This window comes from Ischnura elegans, chromosome 10, assembly GCF_921293095.1.
Source record: "Ischnura elegans chromosome 10, ioIscEleg1.1, whole genome shotgun sequence".
In the NCBI taxonomy this organism is placed as follows: Eukaryota; Metazoa; Arthropoda; class Insecta; order Odonata; family Coenagrionidae; genus Ischnura; species Ischnura elegans.
Genome location: NC_060255.1, coordinates 45806441 through 45833956, shown reverse-complemented (window position 1 = coordinate 45833956; position 27516 = coordinate 45806441). Strand labels below are relative to the sequence as shown.

General features: G+C 38.3%; 1 protein-coding gene and 1 non-coding gene across 6 annotated transcripts in view; both read right to left on the bottom strand.

Annotated features, from left to right (window-relative positions):
• Positions 1 to 27516, bottom strand: part of LOC124167108 — a 428168-nt gene that overhangs the window by 341080 nt on the left and 59572 nt on the right. The gene's annotated exons all lie outside the window — the stretch shown is intronic.
• Positions 11407 to 11525, bottom strand: LOC124167393. The gene has a single exon (XR_006866691.1). It is a non-coding gene; the product is annotated as a 5S ribosomal RNA (ribosomal RNA).

The following is a 27516-nucleotide window of genomic DNA, read 5'->3' as shown; positions in this document are numbered from 1 at the left end:
CCCCATTCCGCCCCATACCTGGGGCAGAACGGGGCTGACATATTTTTTGATTTAGGGAAAACATATGTAATTGAGATTTTCCACTGTATTATTGTATTTTTGTGTTCAATACATTTCAGAGTCTGCGAAAAAGGTGACAAAATATTCTTAAACCGTTCTGTGCTTGTTTTTTAATGTTTAGTACTTGACACCCCATTCTGCTCAGGGTTTCCCCATACTTCAAGAGAAGTATGATTATTCTCTGTCTTTGGAGTAAAATTTCTAAGATTTTCATACCGAAGTAAAGCCTGTATGCAATTGACATATCGAGAAAATATGCTATTCCTCTCGATTCGATCACGAAATCAATCCAAATTCTCCCTTCGTTTCCTCGTCAACTATTCAGTTAATCCTAGCAAAGGAGCTAAAATGCCACACTGTTGGAATATGGGTACTTAACTTCAACGAGGGTAAGGTTATTTTCAAACTGATTTTAGGCAAAATGAATAAAAATGCCGGCCTCGGTGGCGGTGGGGTAAAGTCCTCGCCTGCCAAACCGTAGGTCGTGGGTTCGAATCCCGCCTGGGTAGGTGATCCCTATCCAGGGCATGGATATTTGTGTTGTAATTTGTTAATATTGGAAACCCTCGTTGTAAAAGGCCGTCATGTGCTGTTTACGGGGGATGTGAGAAATAAATAAATAAATAAAATTACCTCGTTTCCTAACAGTTTTTCGCTCCATTTGAATGGGATTATGTGAATATATATTACGGAGGGTGTGCTGAACTTGAAGCGCCCTCCTCAAGGCATTCAAGCTGGGCATCTGAAAAATCTCCGCCACCCTTTCCCATACAATCTTTCTATGGATTACTGAAACAGCACCAATATTCTATAATAAACCTCTACATATTTACCTTTAGTTCGTGATGTCAGTGAGGAGACGCACTGACGGAGAGATGAGAATGTCGAGAGACGGAGAATAAATGCGGTAAAAGTTCGCAAGTAGTCGAGGAAAACAGGAAAGTAGAAGATGGGGAGATAAAAATTAAAATGCACGAAAGAATATAGCCGCGAATGAATTCAACCGATACAAGCGCAATACACTGTATATTATACAGTGGAAGTTCGACATGTTGAAATACAAGTTGTGATAAAAAAGACCGGACTGATTTTATACTGCGCAAACCGTTCAACGGATCGAAACAAAACGAAGTGCGCCATATTGCGACACATCTGACGACTTAAACGAGAGGTGTTGCGTTTTTTTACGTTGAGTAGTTAGTCAGCACCAGAGGTATATCTCTTACCCTTTTCACCGCCGCGTGCAACGGCAGCAATTACGGAGTCAGAGGAACAGCGTGTGTGCATGAAATTTTGTTTCAAACTTGGCAAAAGTGCTACAGAGACATTTGGAATGATTCAGTAAGCCTTTGATAATGAAGTTATGAGTTAAATACAGCATTTAGAGTGGTACAGTCGTTTTCAATCCGGCAGAACCTCGGCAGATGAAGATTCGCGAACGAAGTGGCCTTCCACATCGAAAGACCACAACCATGTCAAATTGGTGAACGATTTGGCGTGGAAAAATCGCCGTTTAAATGTCAGGGAGGTAGCCGAAGAAGTAAACATAAGTTTTGGATCCTGTCAGACAATATCGATAGATATTTTTGGGCATGGCGCGCGTCGCATCAAAATTCGTTCCTCGTGATAACGCGCTGGCTCACACGCTGATCTTGACAGAGCTTTTCGCCAAAACCAGAACTTCCGTGATCCACCACCTTACTCTTCAGACGTGGCTCCATCGGACTTTTTTGTTTCCAAATTTAAAAATCACCCTTGAAAGGGCACCGATTCAACTCTATTGTGGACACTAAAACTAACTGTACGGTGGACCTGAAGAGTAAAACTTAGGCGGCATACCAGGCAGGGTTCGTGAGCTGGAAGAAACGTTAGGCAAAGGTGCGTCGTAAGCCAAGGTATGTACTTTGAGGGTGACAAGTTAGATTAAGCTGTATCCGTCAAGATAAGCAAGTTATAAAATCAGTCCGATATTTTTTTGATCACACCTTGTACAAGGTGGTTGCACTTTTCCACAATAATTTTAACGCGTACGACGCGTTTCGACTCGCAAAAACATCATCTAGTACCACACACCACTGTAAATGAGAACATCACATGTTTACATTTAAGGAAGTGGTGGGAGAGAATTTGACAAGTTTGAGAAAAGGGGTGTAAAACAGATGTACAGTGGGGAAACAGTGTGACAACAGGCAACTAAAGAGATAGGAAAAACCCGGGGTAGGAGGAGGACTCTGGTAATAGCTTTAGAAGAACGTCACTGGGAGGAGACAAAAATTTTTGACAAACACTACAGACTTCTTGTTCTTGTAATTTCCATCCAGACATTGTACGTATTGAAAATAAGGGAACACGGCAAGAGAACAAATTGATATTGTAAAAACTGATATGAATATGCTAATCGAAGAACAGTTTTTTGTCACCCATTCTCCTTCCCTCAAGATCCCCTTCCAGAAAATATATGGTCAAATTCCTACTTCACTCCCTCTTTACATATTGCCATATAGTAATAGCTGTAGAAGAACGACAGAGGTAAAAGAACCGAAGAAACGGGAAGGCCAAAGGAGAAGAATAAAAAAGGGCAGGGTGAAAGAGAGACCTCATTATAGCAATAAAGAGGTGGAGTAAGGAGCGAGGACGTAGGGGAGAGAAGTCCCGGAAAGGGTAATTGAGGAAGGAGTGAAGATAGAATTAGCAGCAGTTCGGGGAAGGACTTGCAGGAGGAAAAAATGGTCAAGAGGGAGAGACAGAGGGAGTGGGTGGGTGGACGGAAAAAAACCCGAGGAGATTGGAGTGTACGAGAACGAATAAACAAGGGTAGAGATAGAATACCGAGCAGTAGTCCAGCGATCTTCATCCTAGCCTCTGTTTTTGAATTGATGAATATTATCTCTAAGTAAGGTGCGATCTTTAGCGCTAACTCCTTGAGGACAAGCGCGGGCATTCCCTTCGGACCCGGAGATTTACTATTCTTTATCGATTGAAGTTGTTTAGTCATCCCATCGCGTTGAATATAGATTTATTCCATCGGTTCCTCACTACATGGGATGTTTTATTTAAATTCAGTATCGTCAGTAGTGTACACACTTTCGAAGTGGGATTTTCGCGTGTTAGCTTTGTCAATATTTTCGGCGACAAGTTTACCATCTTTTTCAAATAACGAATCTACGGTTGAGGATTTTCCCTGAAGCTTCTACAAAAAGACTTCGGAATTTCTTCGTGTAATTAAACGAGTACTTTTTCCTTGAACTTTCGCAGTGCCGTTCGCATTGATATCTTGGTTATTGAACGTTTTGCAGCGTAACTATCTATTGCTTCAAGTTCCTTCGATTTATGGCCTAATGTTATTCTTATGCTAATATAACGTTATTCTTACTCGTTAATCTTATGTTATCTCAGAGTTAAGAATAGGTGAGTTTAACTAATACTACTACTATTTTATATGGCATTGAGCTAGAACCTTCGTAGAAGAAGGTAATAACACCAAATTCGTATTCGAAGACATTCATCTTCAGCTGATCTGCTTAACTACAGCAAATTATTATGTTCTGCCGGAATGCACCGCGTTAATCTTGAGTCATTAGAACCATCACATATTATTACCAGAATCACCAGTAAATTTATCCCAGCTTCTGTTTTAGGTAGATCCACATGCCGAGGATTCCTGGACGTTATCTAGCGGTCTGAATTCCAGGAATTCCTAAGAGCACAATGGGACCCTTGAGTGTCGAATGAGTTATGGCGACCCCTCGGACCAGCGTGCTGCAGTGGTACTCGACACAGCGGGCGCAAAATCCGTAATTTCCTAATTGAACGCGAAAATTAGGGGTTAACCAAAGAACATCTAAGCATCTCTTACAACGCACAAAAAATTTATCCGGTATGAGAGATGAAGAATTACTTGAGTAACCTATTAAGTTACGTGTGTATCGCTCGAAAAACATTCCCTTCTAAAATTATGTAAATGTTAGACCAGAAAGTTTCTAACTAGTCCAGATTTCAAATTCGTCGTGCGGCGCACGTTATACTCCACACACGAGGACTTTTCATCAAATATTGTACAAACGAGTAGCACACGACCTTGTATGGGCCACTTAACGGCCCGGAAGCGCCGGTTAGGAGTGGTTAGTGATTCAGTTAAGAGCAGCATGAATAGTTTTATTTCAGTGGCTTATAATGTAATAAATAAAGCAGCAAAACTTGATTAAAATGAAACATATTAATGGCTAAATTCTAACTACACGTACCTCAAAATTTGGCCGATTTGACACAGGTATCTTAAACAAAGTTTAATAACATTAAAAAATGGAATTCAAACAAAAAACAACTCTTTGTTGCCAAGTGTATGCTTATTTTTCAGTTTTATGATTTTTTTGTCCGTAATTTTAGCGTTGAATAAGAAAAAAATAAATCGTTTTTTTTGCTCTCCTGAAAAGTTGCATTTTTTTAGATACGTGTTGTTAGAACTTAGCCATCGATATGTAAAAAACAATTTCATCCTTTTTTTATTTCTTTCTTCGCTGGAACGTCGCTGTGGCCGTTTCAACAACCTTTAAACTGATTTTTACCTCGTTGATGTTTTCCGAGCCTCGTGGGCCCATAAAAGACTCTTGAAAAAAATAAAGAGACGGGAGGGGGGGAATCGCTTCCGTGATCTAAACACGAGAAAATAGGTCGGCTTTCTCGGTGAAGGCTCTGAATGCAACCCCTTACCTTCGGTGCACTAAAAATATCGTGTTTTCGTTATTTCCGGAGCTCTCGAACTAAAATGGCCTCATCCATCGAGAGATGCACTTGATGTCATTCTAGAAACCGATAACCTTGTATTGATCCACGTTCACGGGACGAGGATCTCCCACCGATATTTTCAATGGAGTGAAAAAAAAGAAAATGAATACACCTTCTTATAAAAATGTGCAAAGCACCCAGTTAAAGCAAATGGGGGCAGACTGGCGTAGGGTATAAAAAAGGACAAGAATGCTTTACCTTGCAATGACTAGATCACATGTCGAAGAGTCGTAAAAGAATTTGTGGCCCCCGTAAGGTTGATATAAGTTTTCTGGAGGCGAAACCGTGAATTATTGACAGCACATTTTATCAGTGCTCCGAGTTTAAAAATTGAATTAGAACGTTTCTGATAGACTTACATTGAATTTAAAATTTATGTTAGGAATTCACCAAATACGAAGCTATGAACAAACGGAAAGAATCATAAAACATAAATGGTAGGACACAAAAACGTAATTAGAGCTGTAATGATAAAGAACGAAAAAGCTTTTATTGGAAACTCTGAAATAATCAGCTACCATGTTTGCATATAATTTTTCATGCTAAATCCGATGCCGGCGAGAGAAATGTTAAGTATTCGAGATAAAACAACCTCAGTACCTCAAATATTGGATTGATATCACTGTACTGGCGATAAGAAGATAAATCTTTCAGGACCTCATTATCATTTCCACCCTCAGATCTCGGATTATTTCTTGCTTTATATGCCTTGGTTTCAAACATGCCCTGCCGTTGATGTCCGAAAACAGTGCTTTCGAGACAAATATGTTACGAAAAATATAAAATGTAACGGCTGTCGGAAATGTCATGACGCTCTAGGCAACACGAGCATGTATACTAACTAAAGTGCAGCAAATTTTAAGAAGATTACTTGCATGTGTACGTTTTTCTTGATTCCTTTACTTGACTTGATTTTGTTAGTTATTTATCATTTACCATTACATGATTATTTTTTTCGATATGAATTTCGAAGACAATTTCCAGGTCAGCAGGCAGGATTAGTACGGAATTTCCCTTGAGTATTAAGTGTTAAAATGAGATAATACTCACAAAAATAGCGCGAAGAAACTGAATCTAACCTTTGAATTTGAAACAAATTTGAACCGTGAGTTCTTAAATACCTTTATTAAATCTTGGGAATTATTTTATTTACTGTCTTCCACGGAATTTTTGTGCCGCCTGATTATATTTCTAAAATGCAAAATACTATACCTATGATCGAGGAGTTATAAAACTGACTTTAGTGGACGACTTCCATCCAAGTTACTGCAACAGATTCGCAACACTTAAGTAGCACTACGACTCATTCACTAAGCAGGTACATCGAGAAATGAAGCAAACGAGATTTTCAGTAACAATCTAAACTGCGACTTCCTACTGTGCGCAATCAAATTTTTTATCCAAATATTTCCGCTTTCCTCGCTGACAACGAATTTAAAAATTCTCACATTTCAACAGATTCTCATTGCAATACTCGCCCGTGCATATACAAGATGAATACTAAAATTCGGACTTTATCACTGTAATTACAAGACTCCATTTTCAAACAAACTATACAAACCCCAAAATATTAATATGCAAATGGCAATAAAACTTAACTACAGTATCTCTTCCTTTGAGTGATTTAAAAAATAACGTAGAAATTAAAGTCGACGGAGTTAGTTAAATGACGGGTTTTTAGTAGTCCTGAACAGACGGTAGAGCTCCTGGTACAAGGTTGGGATACAATCAACGTATAGTATTCATAAACTATAATGATCACGGGAGGCAAGAGAAGTGCCCAAAGAGAAAGTCAGAAGAAAAGCTCAATATTGGTTTTGTATCGATTATATATAAACTTTTAAATTGTTTAAGGAGCAATAAATATATTATTTTTACTATTATATTACAATGAACGTTATTTATGCCTCAAGTTGATTCGTCCGATAGATAGACCCCATTTACAATTCTCTGATACATCGAATTTTGCTCTCTGATGGCTTAAGAGAAAAAGAGAATACACGAAAGTTGCCCATTTCTCTTCCGTGGCCGAAAAAGGACCACTGTCTTAAAATATTCCGACAGATAAAACGATAAATTTTCCACCTCTTGATGTCCGAGTTGTTGCCTGAAACGGAGACTTTACACTAGAGGCAATAACACTTTTAATCGCTAATCATATAACTAATCCCTCCATTATGCATATTTTTAATGAAGACAAAATTTTACGGCTCCCTTTCCACGGTTGAAACAGCAAAATATTTTCGATTTAATACGCAGAGAAAATGCATAAATGGAATGATTAGAGCAGTAATCATAAAACATAGGGACAACTTTCTAAAATTTCCGTAATAGCAAGCACAACGCCATGTACGCAAAAAGTGCGCCTTAAAACGCGTGATTGCTGGTTTTCGCATCGATAAAGTGACAAAAAATATTTCAATACATTTATAGGGATACGATCGAGTGAAATAAAATACATTCATTAACTTGGTGTGTGTAGGCCGACTTCAACACCAAAATCGGGGATCGAATTCTCTCTCAGTAAAGTCCAAAGATAAAAATGATAATTATTAAAACACTTATAATAATTCGTAACAAAATAAAAATTATTCCTTACAGCATGGGTTAAATACAACTCCTATTTTCATCGACGACATTATAACACCAAAATTAAGGAACGCCCATTAAGGAATTAATATAAATATTTCGGGTAAATTTGCACTAATATATCTGCTGAAAATGTATCACATCTACGATAAAAATATAAAAAATCATACCCTTAATACTTCTCAAAATTATGCTCTTCATATTTAAAAAAATTCTCAATCCACTTAAAAAAAACTATTTTATGTATTTACCAGTTAGAAAGCATAAAAAGTGTCTTGAACGCACTTGGAAATGGGCCAACGATGAAATACTACATAGAAATATGATTGTAACCAGTTTACAAAATAAGAGGCAATTGGAAAACAAAGCGCTGGGATATGGATATGAAACTATTTCGTGGGATACAAATGCCAAGGGAACAGATATATGATGGAGGGTTTCAAAAGAAAAATGTAAACAGTAGATAATTAATGTGTGCTTCGCAATTCAGAGCCCAATTGTAGAGAGGAGGTTTAACTAATACCAGCAAAAATGTGATGGCAGATAGCGCACATCAGAAGATCATCTGCAACCATAAAAAATAGCCATCATTTAATATTATTTTCAATATAACGAGGTCAAACATCTCTCTAGAGGGTGGCCAAGCATAACAGACGGGTTGAAATGAAAACGGGCCTGCATTTGACTTACGGTTTCGGTTCGCAATTTTCGACAGCTTCAGCCAGAGACCAAATTCACCCATGAACCTTTAAATCGAAAAAATCCCTATTTCATATCAATTAGCCTTAGATTGTTGCATTAATAAAGTAACCTTTATGATATGTAAGCACTAGCCACTTTGATCAAGAGTCAACGAAGTACCTACCACATCAAGCTTCATCCTAGAATCCTGGAAGGCATGGATTATACATGCAGATTATGCAGACAAAAATATTAGCGCGCTTAAGAACTTGAAATCATTCATTCGTTGAATTATACACTTCTTAATATATTAAAGCATGTGATCGCAACCAAATACATTTTTTCTCTTTAATCCACACACGAATTGAATTTCTTCAGTTCAAAAACTCAAATAGACACTATTAAATCGAAACTTGAAGCCTGGACGTGGTGGAAGGGCTCCATAATATCAATAACAGACACTTTGTTACTTCCAAAAAATATTTATAAAAATTTCTATCACCGGTTTCGGCTGTTACACCATTGTCAACTATTTTCTGTATTTGATAATGGTGTAACAGCCGATACCGGTCATAGAAACTTTTATAAATATTTTGTGGAAGTAACAAGTGAATGTTATTGATAATATTGAATAGAGACTTTTGAGACATATACCATCTACGGTTTATTTGTAGTTCATCATAAGTATATCCCATAGTTTCCACATATGACACAAGGTTTAGATTTAGATAATCATTTTATAATTCACAATTAAACTGATATACTTTGTTACCGATGCAATGCTAATAAATTACGCTAAATGGGTTGCTAGGCCCATAAATACCACGAGAAATATAGTTTAAGAAAAAATTTATTGTAAGAGGTTATCCAAAATAATAATTCATGTTTCCCTCGTTTTCACTGAAAAATATGAAAGCTCTCGGTCCGCGAGCACCTGAAGTGCCAACTGATATTCCCTTCCTTTCCCAAGACAGAAAATTTATCCCAAAATGGATGAAATTGACTACGAAAAACTCCACGATAATCAATGACCCAGTATCACTGCTCCAGTAAGCTCAAGACCCGCATTGAAGCATACTGCTTACACGCCTTACGACGCCGAATCAATACGAGTAATAAGCCTACGCCACAGCGTCTTCCACACAATATGGTCACGTGACTGCACCCTTAGGCCATACTTCGCATTTCTCTGCCGCATCTCCAGCTATTATATCATTTTTTTAGGAGACCAAGAATTTTATCCTCCCACCATTCCAATACAATGTCGAATGTGAAAAAAAATTGAACGAAGAAGAGAGGGGAAAGATTCCAAGATGCCTAGTCGAAATGATCTCCACGTAGGCAATCGCGCGCTGTTTTCTCCACAAGTGGTAATTTTCGTAATTTTCTCCGTAAGACCATGACTCGTGGGGAGAAAATTACGCCTCTTAAAAACCAAGCCTTGTATGCAAAAGTGATAATAAAAAAAGGATCCATAAAAGAGAGTTATGCTCCCAAAATTGAGCACTTAAACGGGATGACGCAACGCGACAAATTTGTCGGTATACTTAATAGGGATGATTCTGGAGGGAGAAAATCATCAGATTTTCTGCGCCAATACTACATACGTAGTGTCATTTTCACAAAAGAAAAATTTAAGTTTATAAAACATGATTTTAATCACAAATTTTCATGAAATTATTTGTTTTAAAACCATTTTTGTATTCAGTAAAATATGTATCATGATGACTCTATGGCGAAGAATATTACACCCATATAAAATGGATAGACCGTGTAATTAATAAGGAAGTGCTAAGAAGGGTGGGAGAAAAGAGAAGTGTTCTAAAAACCTTCAGGAGAAGACGCGATAACTTAGTCGGCCACATTGTGAGACATGAAGGCCTTATGAAAACAATCGTAGAAGGTCAAGTGGAAGGGAAGAAAGACAAGGGACGGCCACGAATGAGTTACATAGAACAGGCTATAAAGGAAGTAAAAGAAACTAATCACGTAGCTATGAAAAGGCTAGCGGATAGGAGAGAGGAATGGAGAGCCGCGTCCAGCCAATCTTAGGATTGCTGATTAATGATGGCTAATGAATATGATGACGATGACTGAACGTGATTATAAAGCGAAAACACTTTTCTGGTAACCCCCGCACGGATTTCGAACTTTAAGATCGTTCCATTAGAATATTAATTAACCCTATTCCAAATGCTAAAAAATAAATTTTTACTACTTTGGAGATGTCTAATTTAAACTTCTTCAAATCGGATAGGTACTTCGAATCTCAAACAAATTAGGCTGTATTCGATAAAAAAGTTCGATTCGATTGAAAAGGTTCATGAATTCTTATGATGGGAAAGAGTGATGGAATGAAACCATTGATCGAAATGATTAACAGACAGACCACAATAAAATATTTAACAAAAAGAAAGCACCTGTCTATTTCCAAACTTCTTTATTTGTACCGACTAAGGTTTCGGCACATTACGCCGATTTCGAGGCATTGAAAATGGCATTCCGCCGAACACTGGGTCTGTATAATTAAAGAACAGTGGAAAAGCAAGTGCTTTCATTACTCTATATATAAAATATTTCTAACTAATTACGCCGGAAACTGTATCTTTTATGCAATAAATAACTATTTGAAAAATAAAAATACAAGAAGGATACACCCAAAATGTAACTGTTAGCGGTAATAATTTATAGAATTATTAACTAAACTACCGGCCATCACTAGAGACAGCAATGGGGTTTGCGATAAGCAAGACTTCTTCCAACTCTAGCTCCGGTTTTCCGCCAAAGAATGACGTTTCCTGGGGAAAAAACACTCCGCCGCTTCTTAAAGAGATACTCCACCATTTCGGCGAGCTCCCATCTGCATTTCCAAAAAGGAATCCACTTCCTTTTAAAGTGGGCTCTGGATACGAGACGTAACAACACTGAATGAAGGGAAGGGAAACAAAAGAACATCACAACCTTCCGCCTTGATACCGCGCTCGTAAGAAGGAGCACGGACAAGAGGATAACATCTGGCACGCCCACGGATGCGCAGCCTTTTATCGCGGGTCGAGTTGAAAAAAAAAAAGTTTTGTCACCGGCCCAAAAGAGTTTCAGCGAGATTTAGGAGCTAAACAAACAGGTGGATGGCCCACACCTGCTTAAATTCCTGCTTTTCGAAGAGAGAAAACGGTTAGTACGTTTGTGTTTTGACCTACACGCAGTTCGTGTTCTTATGGTGAGCTGCGTCAATCCAATCTTCAAATCGTTGTACTATGAAGATGAAAATTTTGAACTAAAAAAATTGAATACCAACAGCACCCGGTGTTCCCAGGCGGTCACCCATCCAAGTACTATCCGGGCTCGACATTGCTTAACTTCGGTGATCGGACGAGAACCGGTGTGATCAACGTGATGTGGCCGTTGGCATAAAAGGTAGGGCTTCGGACGAATTTTATCCGATCACGCAGACGATTTTGATGTACAAACCTGACCACATTATGAGGCATTGTGGCATTTTCTGGTGTGACCCCCCCAGAAATTTCTGGTACCCCACCCTCCGAAAACACTCCTAATTCCAGAAAGGGCTTACGTTATGAATTGCCAAGATATGACAACGTAATGCCACAGCATGATGGCCAAATGGAAACAATTGTGCATGGGCAGATGGAAGGGAAAAAAGGCCCGGGATGAGTTACACAGAGGATTATTACATAGTAAGCTACCAAGAGGTTATCAAGGATGTAAAAGATAAGAAATACGTCAATGAGAAAAGGTTAGCAGATAGGAGAGCGGATTTGAGAGGTGCGAAAACCAATCTTAAGAATGTTGAGTTATGATGATGATGACAATAACATTGAATTAATATAGCAACAGATATGACTCAATCAACAAAATATTTAAGATCTGCTTATTAAGTAGGATCTTTTTTCATTTTCAATCAAAATGCACGTAATGAATGGTTCGCGCGAAACACAACCAGTAGGCATTTGCACGAGAAAAGGCACGCCATACTCGGGAGTAATGCCAGGAAGAGGAAAAGCATAGCTACGCGGGCGGAGATGGATGACCTTGAGGCAGCGAGCTTAAGGAGAAAAAGAAGAATAGCGACGACGAAGATATTGATGATGATGGGCCTCTCGCGTGGAAAACCCAGCGTGTCACATGAGTCGCTAACGAGCAAATAAATACATTCATACCCACCGATCGGGGACGTACATACAGCGCTACTGACGGCTCCATTCGAAGCGCCCGTCATCATAGTTCACTGACGAGACGTTAATGGGAATAAAAAAAGGTAGGCATATGCATCGCAATCAGTCTTATCAACATGCAAGAGTCCAATAACCGAAGCCCCCTTTTTTCCGAAAGCAAGTTTAAGGCATCGCTTCGTTATGAGTAAAGCAATAGTCGACCAACTCGAGAACAACGAAATTTTGACGTCATACAAAACAGGGTGTTTCAGGAGGAAATTGCAATACTTTTGGGGGTGGTAGGAGGGACACTTTTTTTTAGCATTTTTGGTCCATAAACACAGGAGCACAACACCTTGGTTACTGAGTTATGGCAACGCAAACATTTATTGGATGCACGTCGAAGTTAACATAAAAACGGTTTTTCTTAGTAATCAGCCTTTTCGACTATTTATTTAATACACTGCATATTTAAGGACATAAATAATTAAGGTTGGACGAAAATGTGCCAATATAATTGCCTGATAAAATTCATCACAAAATGGGTGAGATTGCGCAATCGTATCGTTGGTACTCGCTGAAAACTCTCGCTTAATTAAGCTTAAAGATTATAAAATCAGAAAATTATAATCGATGAAATATTATTTCTTGGATTTTAGGTTTATATTGACCTAAACTCCAAGAAATATTATACCATATATTAAACGAGGTCAAGAAAAGAAAAAAAATAATTAAAATTATAATCGCTAACTTTCGTCCAACCTTCATTGATTACGGGGTAGTATGTAGACGTAGATATTGTGCATTAGCCGATTATCCCTTTCGTTCATGTTTACTCTCGAGATTAAACTGAGGAAAAACGTTTCAACAGGAATTTCATTTTCATGAAAATATCGACATATTTCCTCACAATACCCATAGCTATACCATACCCATAGCCCATGAAAACCTCAGCCTTTCTTCATCATAATTTCGGCCATATATTTAAAAACGTGCTAATTGTAATGGACTCATAACAGAAAAATTTGAGAATGAATTTGAGAAGAAATGCAAGTAGCTTTGTTATGCCGTCAAAATTAATTTCGTTCTTAACGAAAGGTGATACTAATTCCTTGATATAAGAGTCACCATAAAAATGGAACGAAGGTCCTTCGCGCAAAATTTTTTACGCTAGCCTCACATAAATTCGGCAATAAAAGTCGAGGTGCGCTGAATTCAATTGGCACTAAAGTGAGCTAAAATACTTAGGCGCAGGTCATTTTTGATATATTTCCCACCTAATTATATAGGACCTTATGATAATTAACACTGGGCATTCATTCTATAAACGGCGTATCCTAATTACCGTTACTTTTATTTTTAATATTGAATTAGAGCAGCGAATCGTCACTGAAAGTTATTTTTAAAAAATATACCACAAGTTAGAATAATTCAAGCCATTACTTCCGTACTAGGTATTGCCTAACGGACCTTAAGTCATATACCCATTTCATCATTATCCTCAGCATGCTCGTGCGATTAAAGTGCCATTAAGTCGAAAATATAACCACGATTAATGAATAGACCAACAGGAATCGAGAGTTCCAAAGGCATATGGAGGTAAATAATTAAGTTTAGACAATTAATTAAACAAATTTCGAAGCCCTATGATACGAAGGTAAAAGGTGACCAGCAAGGACGAAAGAATAGAAGGGATATCATTACCACCAAAGAGACTCGGAAGTACTGATGGAAAGATGTCGGTCGAAGTCGATTTTCTGACCAATCGATTTTTAATTGAAATGAAAACCTCGAACTTTCAGCAAAAATCAAAATTTGCACCGAAAGATGTATTTATCGAAAACATCGACGGTCCTTTAAAAAGTAGTTTTTACAAAAAACGTGTTTTTTATCCAATCGAGAAAACATAAAAATACACATTTGAGTAGCAGAAAAAATGAGTTATTAGCAGGAAAAATTTACAAATGCACGCGCAGTTTCGGGATCACCGCTTGGATTTCTTTGGACGCAAATGTGTATCATAACTGTCTGAATCAATTAATCTCAAAATTAGTGAGATTGCGCAAATACAATTTTGATACTCTCTCAAAGCTTTTGTTATTTAAGCTTGAAGATTGTTTCTGACAATTATGATAGCAAATTTTCGGTCGACCTTAGCAATGTAACGCCCTAAAAAATCCGGAGTATTAAATAAAACGTCGAAAAGGCTGGATATCCAAGAAAACCGTTTCGTGGTAACTGCAAAGTGCATGCAGAAAAATGTTCCTGTTGCCATAGCTAACTAGCTAATGAGTAGCGATCCCATGATTATGGACAAACAATGTTTACAATTGTCCGCTTTAATATCTCCAAAAGCATTGCAGATTCCTCCTGAAACACACTGTATACAAGAGAGTTTTCTAAGTGATAAGGACAGCGAAAGAGAATACGGAGAAAAGGGCAAAATGGCAAAGGATTATCGACGCTTCCTGTTTCGGGGTCGTGGGGATGTCGTGCCATCTCTCGTGAAAACGAAGGACTATGAAAAAATAAGTCCTTCGAGGTTCATTAAACCAAGGTTTCCACCACAAGCCGACACAAAAGACGCCTACCTCAATGACGGAACAAAAAAAAAGAACGAAGGAAAAGAAAAACAAGAAAAGAAAACTTGCTTCTTCGTAATTAACATGGGGAAGAAGATTTTTTTCGTAGCTCTTCGGTCGATGTGACGCAACCACTACAGCCAGTTTGCACACACTGCAGGTATTAAGTATATAGATAAAAAAACAGTAAGTATTAGCTCTGTTATAAGGAGAGATTTGTTTAAAAGACCGAAATCGAATCTCTTGAGCCCTCGTAGCAAACGGTCCCCGAAAAAAAACACCGTCGTAACTGCGTCGTAAACTATTCGGGGATTTGAATAGGTGCCTCGTAAAAGAAGTTTAGTTTCCTTTTTAGTAATAAAAAGGTGTACCACAAGAATTAAGATGGGGTAGTTTCGAAAAGAGAATCAGGGAAACAGAGGGATATGATCTTAACCCTTTGCGCCTAAATGACGAGTCTAGCTCGTCATGAACATCCAATGCCTAATCGCGCTATGACGCGTGTAGCTCGTCATCAGATTTCTGTGATTTCAGCACTATTTCGGGGACCAATATAAATATTTTGAAATGATAAAACATCCATAAAGCACATAAAGAACTATTGTTTCATTGAATATGATGAATTCGAGGTAATAAAATGATTTAATACGAGTAGCGATAACTGCGTTCTCGATGTATTTAACTAGATACTTCACGATACGAAATAATTATTACTTTTTATTTCACTGTTCTATGTTGATTACAAACTACACATATCATTTCATTACCAGCCATTCCATCTAAAAATAACCACAGAAAAAATGGAGGATAGGAGAGCACGATATTAAGAAAATAAATCGAAGAGGATAGGTGCGAAAAATCCACAGGGAAAAAATCATTCGCCTTGACCGGGATTCGAACCCGGATCCCTCGATTTCGAGGGATCCGGGTTCGAATCTCGGTCAAGGCGAATGATTTTTTCCCTGTGGATTTTTCGCACAATTGTGCATTGCGGGTGACTCCCGTAAAGTTATCACCGTGGCTAGTCCCGGTATACTTAAATTCGAAGAGGATAGGGTCAAGGATTAGCACATTATTGCTAACAGATGGTCTTCTTTAGCAGCAATCGGGTCCTCTATGAAAAATCTCCGCCACCGCCGGGATTTGAACCCAGAACCATATACTGGGAAGCACTCTAGCCATCACATCAACCCAATCCCCGACTTGTAAATTAAAAACTAACTTCGGTTTCGCAAGGCCGTTTTTCACGGGGCACGTAATTTCGTAGGTTTAGAACTGAATTAATTTCTCATTATGGCGTGCAATTGCGCGAATTCAATAAAGAAACTAGTACAGGGGCTATTTTTCCATCTCACCTCCATGCATTCTCGTATGAGTTCTAGCAATGCGCCGCTTTACACAATGCAATTTTGACTGCGACTTCGTACACACGTAAAATTGTGCAATTATGTGCCCCGTGAAAATGACCTGTAGAAAGTTAAGGCTAGAGGCCCTACGCAACAAATTTACTGATGTGCATTTAATGAGATTTCGTTCTAGTATAGCTACTCTAGGCTCCAAGCTTCATCGTTGTTTAGGGCTGATGCATGGACGGATTTAAGAAGTTTCACTTTGGAGGGGTAGCAATCCTGCCGGAGGTTTAGGGGTTGTGGAATAACCCCCAGAGAAAATAGAGGATAGGAGGGTCGGCGGGGCCTTCCCTGGAAAATTTTTTTATATTAAGTCCCGCAAACAGCATTTTAAGTACTATCTAAGACTAAAATTTATTTGAACTTTTGATGTATTTGTTTTCATTCTACTTGAATGTATATGTTGAAATCTAGTTTTTATTTTCATTGTAGGTACTTGAATAGGTCCCGTACATTTTTCCATTTTTTACCATTTAAGTTGGGGGTGGGGGGGGGGGGCAACCCCCGGCTACCTCGCACAAATTGTGCATTGCAGTTACTCCGTACATTTTTCACCGCGGCTAATCCCGGTATAATTAAATTAGTCAAGAGCAATCACCTCTTATTGCTTATGTTTAAAGTTCGGACTTTGCTCTTCGGTTGTGGCGCCATGCGCACGAATCGGACCGCTAGTCGCATAATATGCTCAGCGGTCCTGACCATCTTGTCCGGTATAGTCCACAAATTTCCACATACGGGAAAGAAGCCTCAGTAGCTTAACTAGCTAAAGCACTCGACCGGAAATCCGGAAATTCGGCTTCGAATTCCAGTCAAGGCGAAGGATTTTTTTCTCCGAATACGTTCAACTGATTCAGGAGTGATATAACTGAATTTCGACGAATTGAAATAAAATGTAGTTGCACTTTTCCGCGATACATTAATTCGTACGACGCGTTTCGGCACTTTCAACAAGTCTTGTACCAGGTGATGGCTTGAATTTTACCAAGGTCTTGCCCCAGATGATGGCGATGTAAGCCGAAACGGATCCTACGCATTAAATTATTGTGAAAAAAAGCGACTACCATTCATTTAAAGATTTTTTCTCTGTGAAATTTTCGTACTATTTGTGCATTGCGGATGACTCCGTAAAGTTTTCACCGTGACTAGTTCCGGTATAGTTAAGATACCCCTCCACACCTCCCCCCAAAAAAAATTCCGCCCATGCCCCGATGACGCGAGGCTTTCGAGGACGCAATCTCTCGTGAGGAATGTAACTCATACTTGAGACACACCGGTTAAGGATTCAGAGTGAAAGGGGTTGGATTCTGAGCAGCGGAGGCGGCTCAGCGTCGTCTGAGAAGGCAAAGCGTGGGAGAAGAGGGCACTGGAAGAGGTCACTCGAAGGAAGTGAAAGGCGAGACATCTCCTAAACAGAGCCATCGACGGGGAACGAAATTTCCGACGGTGGATGGACCAATCAAGGGCGCGAAAGAGGAGAGGTGAGGAAATATCAAGGGGTCGGGTAAGAGCCGAGAAGAAAGTAAAACAGCCCCTCAACCGCCAGCGCGATTCGTGGCTGGAAAGGCTTGACTCCTTAAAACTGCATGACTCCATAACTCCATTACATACAACTCCTAAATTTCGAGATCCAAATTAACATTGATAAAACTCCACGATTTATTAAAAAAATTGCGATCGGATCGGTTATCAAGTCATTATTAAGTGTCATAAACAATAAACAAAGGTATCATGATATTAATAAATAAATAAATATCATAAAAAATATAAAAAAATCAAAGCTGTCAAGCCATTATCAAGTACTATATAAAGAATCAGCAAAGGTATTTTTAATATACTTAATTCTGGCTTGAAAGCCGAAACCGATTGTTATGTCTATTAAAATTGTGGAAGCCACGAAGAGTTATCATTGCTAGTATGGAGCCCTTCCATCGCGTTCAAGCTTCTAGTATCGATCAAATTTCGAGATCCACTTTCGGTTGAAGGGTATTGTCACTAAAATAACATAAATAAAATACGAAATAAAATCGCAATTCAAATTAATAGTACACAAATCAAAATAAAATAGCATTTGACAATAGATAACTAGGGACGATTAAATTAATCAATATTAAATCGACTTATTTTTCTGGATCTCAATTACTTAATGATGAATAACGCCTAGGAGTACAGGTCTGAGACTGTAATGCAAAATTGTTTGCCAACTTTCCGATATATTTCATATATCTTCTTCATGGCTAAGAGTCAATACAACCAATTGATACATGAGGGCACGAAAGATTGTTACAATTTCTTTACAAAAATTAAATAAAATATATAGAAAGAATTTAATTGCACATAAATGAAAAAGGAGATACAAGAATTTTGAAGAGGGGGGTGAGGGCCACCAAGTATTGCACTCATTATAATAGATTTTTCATTTTCAGGTTTCCGCTGACCTTTGGAGGATATCATTAATTTATTTTAGGCATGAGCGGATTTAGCATCAAATATAGGGGGGTTCTTGACTAGGGATCGGGGAGTATGGAATACCCCTCGGAGAAGTGGGGCGTCCTTCCCGTGTAAAATATTTTAAAACAGATTTAATTTTTTTCAATCTTTGGAGCCTAAAATTTCATTTTTATTCCTTACAACAGATGAAAGTGAACAATTTTTGACAATTAAGGATAAAAAACAATTACATAAATAAAAATAAATTTTATATGATTCATTGATATAATTTCGGGGGGGTCATGACCCCTATGCCCCAACAAAATCCGCCACTGCTTTTATGAGGTACAGCTTTAGTGAAAGACGACACAAAGACCCAACTGGAGGACACTGTTGATCAAAGCGGTGTGACCACCATAGGATTTCTTAATTCACCAACATCGTATCACGCGATACTTTTGAATGTTTTATGCTCTGATCCGTCGAGAATCACGTGACAAAGTTTCAAGAAGGCTGTAGAGTGAGAAGAGGGACCATCGATCGATGTCACGCAGTGCGGTGTAAAGTAGAGAGGGATCGATAGAGCGAAAGCAAGTGCATCGCAAAATTACTCAACAAAGGCAAAGAGGATTATTACCTACTTCTGGATCGTCCCTGAAGTCAGCATACACTAATACAAGCGAAATAATCCTAGCGAAAGATTTAGGGCGCTGCATATTAGATGATTTTGGGATTTAATGAGACCGTTTTCGAAAATCCAGCTATCCAATCGGCATCATATTGTGCGAGTCCGGTGGTGAGGATCTACGGAAAAAATCCGCGGAATATTCTTAATTATAGGAAATTCTTTCATTTCTGTAGGAACAGCAAAGCTATATTTAGCTAATGGTAAGCAAAGTCGCCTTAATGCCCAACCTATGTACTCGTTACAAAGTCCGGTGGTGAGGTAGTTTTCATTTACCCGCGTATTTGAATAGTGTACTTTACTAAGTATTTGAAATTAGTCACGGAGGAACGCTGGGTAGAAACAGAGGATAAATATGGCAGAGAGGAAAAAAGGAAACTTATTGGTAAGTTTGCAACAGGACGATGATACAAATCTAGTGAATTGATCACATCGTAAAATATTATCAATAACAGACACTTTGTTACTTCCACAATATATTTTATTTAAAAAGAGACCGGTTTCGGCTGTTACACCATTAGCAAGTAATTACAGTGAATATTTTCAGTACTTTTTTTTTTAAAAGGCCTTCCATCAGGTACAAGCTTCAAGTTTCAATTTCACAGCGTAAAACTTAAATGCCTATCAAAGTAGAATAACACAAAACTCTCACAAGAATAAAGAAGAAAAGGGAACGTCTAATAAGATATTTGAAATACCAGAAAAAGACAACCAGAATGCAGTTGCTGAAAAATCATTAGATAAAATAGTCGGAAATACTAAAAGGGCTTGACTCTAATGGGGGGTAAATGCAGGTTGAAAGAAGGTAGGAATCAAATCCATTCTAAATTTTTTAGAAAACAAAGTAAAGATAAATTTTTACAAAAAAACAACTTTTTATCGCAAACTAACTTTAATGTAAACAAATTTGTTGTTATGACTCTCTATCATCCTCGTTCCTTTTACATGATCGCAGCACCGCCATCGGATTTTAGTGGCTATTTTTTAAACTAATCTTCATATTTAGTTTTAAACTCTGCATAACAATCAAAATACAGTTAAAATCTTAATTAAAGAGTTAGAACATTATATTGCCATCTGGTTCAGAGTTATCCTGTAAATATCAGCTTGACATTTAATCGGAGAATGGGTTAAAATTAAGTTGCAAGGTTTGATCCGGGCAAAATGATAAAAAACAAAGCGAGTTTATAAAAACGTATTAAAATAGGTTAAAATCTGGTTACCATTGATGATTTAGACTTTTTAATCCCAGCGAAAGAAAACCTGTCCCACTTCATAAGAGTACCTAACTAAGCAAAATATGTAATTTCCCTTCATTGATATAAGGCTGCGGGAGTTGTAATTTATGATACCGTCTTCAAGTGAACTCTCAGGACACGAGCAAAAACGAGAAAATAGGAAAATATCACGCACTTCATACCATGAAAGGTGAGAGACAGGATCGCAGCTACACCCATCTGCAGATTTGAAATTATGACCCCTTTAATTGAAGGCTAAAGAATCACAATTAGTTATTCAATTAGGGTCCATACACACTCGGAACGTAACATCGTCGCAGGAAAAAACCAATAATGGCAAGTAAGGGCATATATTTTTCGCTAAGCACAAATTTTTCAATGGAATGACCTACATATTTTCCCAGGACTCATTATGAAAGACTCCGCACATCGGTTTGCCTCAGGGTGGACTCGAGTGAGTACGTGAGATTTTTAATGAGAGCCGAAGTCCAAAGCATAAGAGTATGCGTGGTAGAAATGAAACAAGCATATATTCAAATACAAAACATGCGCAAACTCCATCTATTTACTTCCGTCCGACGACAAGAAGCGATACGTCACGAACATATCATGCTTCAGAAAGGCTATGGAGTTTTTAGTCGTGGCTAATATAAAAAAAAACATTCAACTTAACGTCAACTTCTCGGTCCTAAATACGAAAAACATCAGGTATTCAGTATCGGAGGCTTTCATTTTCAAAAACTTGTATCCATGTGAAACTAAATATGCAGTATACAGGTCGAACAAAATAGTTGTATAAAGGTGTATTTACTTGTATAAACTTGTTCATTTCTTTCGCTACCATCTTAAAATTTTCACCGGGACACAACTTTTAGAACCTAAAGCCCTGATGTTGTTCGCATTTAAGAACGATGCGTTTACGGTAATTTTAATGTTTTTTATACTACCTACGATCAAAACTCCATAACCTTTCTGAAGCTTTAAAAAGTGGCCAGTAACAATAAGATCGGCAATATCATGATCAACACATTCACCATAGCAGTAAGGGCGTCACTTACACAATGGATTGGTACGCTCGATTATCGGAGAACTTCGACATTGATACCGCACACTAACCAAAAACCAACAGGTTAATGGCTCAAAGTATGTATTTTTCGTTGCGTATTACTTGTTTAAAAGCATAGCTACCGTCTTGAAGTGTTCACAATACACAGAGAAGACCCCTGTGAACATTTGACAATCCAAAATTGGAAAAGTTAAGCTATGTATCTTCAAAGAGAAAAGAAAATAATTAGTTAAAAAACGCCACGAAAAAGACAAAACATAACCCATCTAACGGGACAGATGAATTTTCTTGAGATTTGGAACTAGTGTGCGCCATGGTATAAGCTAGAAGACCTCATTACAGGCTACAAACAGATCTGAAAGCTTACAAAAAAGACGGAAAAAATTTAAAATGTTATCATTTACACTCAAAATATACATGCGTAGTTTTTTCTTCATCCAATAGCGTGAAACTACCATGGCCACCGAAGACGAAAAGGTGTCCAGGCAAAACGTGGCAATGCAGACATTTTTCACATTAAATGTTTGTAAAACAATGTCTCCCTAGGATGATAAGACTAATGAAGGAAACTAGTTTCTATTCCTCCAAAGAAGGCTGGAGAGCCTGTATTGTAGACCCCTATAATATAAATGTTGCGTTTCGTGCCTTTTCATGCCCTATGCATTGGCATTAAAATAACAGCTTAATAGCTTTGTGGACGTTAAAAATCTAATCCCCGATCTCCTGATTTCCAGGCTCGAATCCCGGTCGAGTCAACTGATTTTTTTCGCTGCGAATTCCTTCCTTAAACATTTATGTCTTTGCATGCCCGAACATGAGTGTACATTACATCACCTATCTACCAGCACTTTCCTGATCACGTTTGTAATTTTATTTCATTTCGTGGATCACACTTCATTTAACTATCGATATGAAGAACGAGAAATAGATTACATAGTGGCAAGCGTAATGCTGCGGATTTACAGAAATATGTATGACGTCGTAAAAGTAAAATCATTTTCCACTAATGAAGCAATCATCAACAGAAAAAATCCTATTATTTCTTCACAATCATTATCGAGCAGAGGCGGATTAAGGGGGTTTGGGAGCACGTGCCCCCACCCCAGACGCTCAAAAGTTAGACGAGATTTTTAACACAAATATTAATAAATTTTATATTTTAATATAAAAGTAATAAATATATACATAAATAACTTTTATATTAAATGTAAGAGCATATTTCGTAGAGTAGTTGTTGCATAGTGTGTTCAATCCCAAATACGAGATGACCGTTTGCCTGTCAGACCCTGGTGCCCCCAGAAAAAATCCTGGATCCGCCCTTGTTAACAAGTAATCGGCTAGTCTAAGGGTCGGGAACCTACGGCTCGCGAGCCACGTGCGGCTCTTTCGATGTCAAATTGCGGCCTTTTAGTTCCATGCGCAAAAAATAATAATTATATTTTCTATTTTCAAAACTCAAAAAAATAATATTGCAAACAATAAAAACCATGAATGTACGAAGGATTAAAGATTCACTATACTAAATACATTGCCGGCAGTCAAATTAAAGCAATGTTGAAATGTACCCGCCAAGCTGGTTGCATAACTTTTGGCTCTTCCTCCTCAGTAGGTTGCCCACCCCCGGGCTAGAAGAAGAACCCTCAAAATTTAAGAGGTCACCGTGGTTTACTCTAAAATGCATGGATATAGCATTTTTAGATAGCAGACACCAGGAAAAGGAAATGCTGTTCTACTCTGAAAGCTTTAAATTCACGCGCCCGTGGATTATTCTTGGGTAAGATCTACCTTCACCGATCAAAAACAACCGGGTTGAATCACTGACAGAGCAAGATGCTCGCGTATATTTTTGCGGCCGCAAATAAGCGTGTTATACAGCTGGAAAAATACGAGTGGTACAGCTTTTTCACGGAAATAATCGGACTCAAAAGCAAAAAATACATCACAGCTGATGCTATTCCTAATAGCATCTAGAGGTACAATACTCTTCATTGTGGCTTTAGGGAGAGAAAGGTTTTTTTCTCAAACCATTGCTATCCTTTTCTGGCGGCTTCTGGGTTCGATTCCTGGTCGCATCGTAATTCCGCACCTTTTATGACAATCACAAAAGGGCGAAAAAAGTTCCACCAATCCGTACATTTGTATTCCGCAAAAGACCAGAAGCTGGTTGTTTGAGCATGTGTGGGCGGTGTGCGTAAGGTGAAATTTATGCTAGGTGTGCGACATAGTGAGACTTTGTAGGTAATTTAGAAGTTTAACTGTTCCACTAATTAAAACTTCCCTGACAGTTGAGTGAGAAATTTAATTTTAGTTTTTGGCTCGGTCAGTCAGTGGCGTAACTGGGGGGGTCAAGTGGAGTGGGTTGAGAGCTAAAACCTCAGAGAAATCAAAAAATTATTTAAAAATCTTACCTGGATTTGATATATAATAACTGCATCTGCTTAAAGTTGAATTTTTAGTGCTAAAATGATGTAAAATGCATATATATAGGCTTGATATTTTTCAAAATATTTCATGAACTACCCGTTTTCTGTGGGGTGTAACTCCCACTAATCCCGATTTTTTGGTGGCTTAAGAACCACGGCGTGTCGATGATTCGCCTCACGATTTTATTCTGGGTGCGATTCCCGGTAGCATACGTATTCCGCACTTTATATGACCATCAAAAATGACGAAAAAAAGGTCCACTACATCTGTATTCCGCAAATGACCAGCAGGTGTTTGTTCCAAGCGGGTGTGGGGCCTTTGCGTAAGTCATTCCTACTAGGTGCCAGTGCCAGTGAGGGGTTGCCACATGGTACAAAAGTATTTAGTTATAATTTCCTATATATTTACCTACCTTAACGAATTGAAATACAAATAACCTCGAAACTTAGGGCCTATTTTACACGCTTTTGATATGCTACAATCCAGTGGTAGATCCGGAGAGGGACTAGAGAGGGCATTAGCCCCCCCATTGCGTATCCAATTTACACCGTAAGCAATTTTAAAGATTGAAGCCAAGCTGGAGATGCGTAGGTGGAAATATAAGCAAAAATTGCGGAGTACAGATGAGCTGCGATTCACGGGGAACTGAGGCGAACAGAGGTACCGTGCCAGCCACGGTGGGAAGAGAGGAGGAGCAGATTAAAGTCTAGTGCGCACGGAGTTACGAGACAGAGAGAGAGGAAGGGGACACGTCACGTGACAATGGCAGGAAGGATGAGAAGACGGCGACGGTGACACCGGTCTCTCCGACTCCACCCCACACGACACTCCCACTCGAAAAAAAACAACAACAGAATGACGAAAAGAGGGAAACTAGGAAATTTTTACGTGAACGAGAGCAATGAAAGGCTTAAAGGCGACGAAGAAAACGACGGGGTCTCCTCACTAAACGGGACCGTTCACGAAAAATAGGCGGTGAGTCCTTGACTCGCCCCAACCAGCCAGTTTAGAGAAATATTTAATTTTGATTATCGCAAGGGCTTGGCTTGGCGGCTTAAAATTTTGTGTGTGTGAAAGTGAAACTTAAAACAATCAATTTGACATAACAATAGACAATTGATAATACGAACTACGATAGAACTACGGTGACGGAGAGTTAAAGTCTTCGCCTGACAAACAAGAAGTCACGGGTTAGAGTCCGGCCTGGGTAGATTATGCCTATTCAGAGCATGGTTATTCGTACACGTGCAGAAGTTAAATTTGTTGAACACCCCGATATAAGATGGCCAATATGTGCTGCCTGTGGTGGTATGGTAAAAATAAAAATTGCGAATTGATGATTCGCTGTTGCGAATTTAATAAGACTTTTGCATTTTCTGTATTTTTTAAATTTGCAAATTGAACAAAAATACATTAAGAGTTCTCATTCCCAACCTGATAGGAAGGAGATTAAGACAATGAAAAGTCTTATAGAAGAGACTTGGACTGTAATCCCAAATGCCTGAAAGTAGTGTACTATTTGTGCCCTTCAACTTGGACTTAAAATTATAACCATATGGGATATGTAGTCATTCATAGAGGGACATTTGAGGGCGGATATGACATCGGACATTTTTCTCCGTGTTGTTGCCTTTTATATTTGTCATCAACGAAAAAGCCCGGTTATTTTCAATGGAACGGAAACAACGAAGAACTTACATCGTGTTAAACATATTTCCTATCGTTTACAGCACTGTCCCCAAACTTTTTCAAGCCACCGGTCCCTTGGATCCATAAACCATTACTCACCTCCCCAAAATTGATAACTTTAAAATAAACAGATTCATAGATTAAACAACCCAATCAGGAGCATTGTACTGATTAAAGTATAAAGAAACCGAATCTAATAATCAGATAGCCTTTTTCAACTTCAACCTTGACCTTTTCGTTTGATCTCAGCAGCTTCACTTCCGGCCTATGATAGCATCATTTGTCCCATGTTAAAGACTTTGACTCTTAGGCCGGTAAAATTTGAAAGGCACGACATCAATCATCAAGAAAGCATATGCATTAGTTAATATTTCTTTAAAAAATCAGTGAAGACAATTATTTCCAAGCGGAGATCCTTAAACTTAAATCTGTATGCATTTTTTGATACAAACTTTTTTTTATATAATAAAGTTTTTGCTACAAACAATGCAAGCATGCACCCTAAGTAGATTTTTTTCACTATATAAAACTTTTTTGTGTTTTTCGAATAGATATTAAACATGTTTTTGTATAAACTGTTCTTTTTTAACAAAGAACAGTCGATTTTTTCGATCAATCCATATTTTGGTTCAAATTTCGATTTTTATAGAAAAGTAGTGCTTTTCATTTCGATGACAAATCGAATACTCGAAAAATCGACTCGACTTTTTTCTGTCACCAGTCTGGACCCTCCGGCGACCCACTACCGCCCACTTGGCTTTCCCCCTCCCCAAAGCCTGGGGCATCACCCCCTTTGGGTGCGAAGTTCCCAGTGCCGCCAGCCTTGAGAACTACTAGTTTTCAGGATCTGTTTAGCAGGCCAAAACAGGCACACGGTGAGTAAAAATTGATAACATGACATGAATATAAGAGATAATATTCAATGAAGATTACGATTCGATCGCAAAAAACACTAATATTCCATGAACAAAACTAAAAACGTAAACGTAGACCAAATGGCAAAAAATTTAAGCTAAGTATACAGGGTGGAAAATATCGCGGTACGAAAATTTAATCTTGAATAGCTGATACTAGTAGGAACTAAAATACCAATGATGTTTAGATCGATAACGCACCATTGTATAACTGCGTAAATCTCACACTTCTAAGTAATACTCATATACTATAAAAACCATATGAGGACCATTTTAATAATAAAATTAAAATGGAACCGAGTCTAATAACAAGGCGAAGTGATTCCTGCACGGATTCGTACTCGTTTTATTCACTCTAAACTTCTGCCTCAGTGTGAAGTAGTTGTGGCAACGAGAGACCAAAATAGATATAATCAAGAAATCATATCAATAAATCTAACTTTCATAATTTTTTTTAGCGAAGACAACTGGTTCCAAGCGGTGATCCCAAAACTTTTATGTGCGAGCATTTGTAAACTTTTACTACGAACAATGCAAGCATGCATTCTAAGTAGAATTTTTTACTACTCCAATGATTTTATCTATCTTTCTATATTTCGCTATGTATCCCGGATGCATCGCGATCTCCGGCGGGCAAAGCATTCTAAGTCTGGAGCATGTCTGGAGAGAGATGTCTGGAGCATCCGACAACAGGGCAAACTCGCGGCCAATAGGGTGGCTTCCTTCATCAAAGAAAACGAAAGGCATTGATTGCGATTCGTTACCCACCATTAAATTATTCATAATACATAA